The sequence below is a fragment of the Propithecus coquereli genome, unplaced genomic scaffold, assembly GCF_000956105.1.
Source record: "Propithecus coquereli isolate 6110/MARCELLA unplaced genomic scaffold, Pcoq_1.0 Scaffold242, whole genome shotgun sequence".
In the NCBI taxonomy this organism is placed as follows: domain Eukaryota; kingdom Metazoa; phylum Chordata; class Mammalia; order Primates; family Indriidae; genus Propithecus; species Propithecus coquereli.
In genome coordinates this window covers 1,772,913-1,774,601 of record NW_012147975.1, presented here as the reverse complement: position 1 = coordinate 1,774,601, position 1,689 = coordinate 1,772,913, and positions in this window count along the sequence as shown.

The following is a 1,689-nucleotide window of genomic DNA, read 5'->3' as shown; positions in this document are numbered from 1 at the left end:
GGCAAGTTCACCCCTTCTGTCCCTTTTGCCATGTGAGGAAACAGCAACAAGGCACCATTCTGGAGGCAGAGAACAGCCCACACCAGACAGTAAACCTGCTAGTGCTTTGATCTTAGACTTCCCAGTCTCCAGAACTGTGAGGAACTTCTATTATTTATAAATTACTCTGTGCTATTTTGTCTGTGGTATTTTGTTATAGCATCACAAACAGACTAAGACAGGTTCTACTTGGAACATCACTACTTGGTATCTGTATGACTTTGACATAAGTCAGTTACCCTTCTTCCTCAGTTTTCTTATCTGTAAAATGGGGGATAAACTCTAAGTTGTAAGGATTAAATGAGATCTTGTATCTGCATTTATTCCCTCAGCCCCAACACAGAGCACATAGTAGGTGCTTAGTATATATGTGTTGAGTAAAATTTGTCAGCTCTACTGCCTAAAGCTAATCTATAGCCTTTTAGTCTGAGGGTTAGAATCACAGAACATACCCGCCATGGAATAGCAGATGCCTTCTCCTCTTTTCCCTTCCTTCACTCTCTGAGGCCGAAGCTACATTCTGCATAGGCAGTTTCTGGATATGTTGCTCAGATTCTGGGGATCAAGGCAAGGAAGGCAGCCAATGCCTAATGAGCTATTACCTAGAATGAACTTATTTAGAAAGCATCCTCCAATTCTTCCTTCCTCCAGATCCCTTCTTCTAACTTCCAGAGGAAAGGGGTGCCCTGGTCCTATGGCTCAGCGTAGTTTAGGGTATTCATGCTCAGTGGAACCGTTCCTACCAGGATGTCCTGCAGGCTTGATGACCTCTCTGCCGTTCTAATGCTACAATTTCTGGCCCAAAGAGGAGACATTGAAAGAGAACAAAGGAGAAAAAAAAAAACCCTCATCTTGGTTTATTCTTTAGGAATTTGAGGAAAACAACATAAATAACATTGATAAAAGAAATTGAGCAGTAGGAATGAAAAAGAATGAACTTCTTTTTACTGTTTGAAATTACCTTGGCCTGCTCTTACATTCTCCCTGATTTCAAAGGCTTAGCAGATTCTTATTAGAAAGAAATCACCTTAAGAATACTTACGTCTGTCATGATTTTAACAATAGATACCATACTGAAGAACACCATAAAAATACCACAGATGAGCTGGGTGGGGTGGGGTGGTGTGGGCCTGTAGTCCTAGCTACCACAGAGGCTGAGGCGGGAGGATTGCATGAGGCCAAGAGTTCAAGGCTGCAGTGTGCTATGATTGCACCTATGAATAGCCACTGCACTCCAGCCTGGGCAACGTAGCAAGATGCCATCTCTGAAAACAAAACAAAACAAAACAACCCACAGATGAGCAGGAACTGTTGCTAAAGACAATATGTTTTACAAAGAAAGACCCAAGAAACTGATCTGTGGCACAGATGTGATGCGGTGATAGGAGAAATAGTGAAATCTATAATCAGTAGTATTTGAAATAAAGGTTTAAGGCTTAGATGATTCAGGAATTCAGCAAACCAAGAGTTCACAGATACTGGCTGAAGGAGAATTTCAAGGCAGATTTAAGCTCTTTACACAGTTGATAGATTATAAATCAGAGACAGAAAGCTTTTATTGCTAATTAGAGGCCTTCTACCAAGTGAGCTTCATTGGAGAAGGAAGGGAATGTATAGGAAAGGAATGTATAGGTGATAACTGCACACACA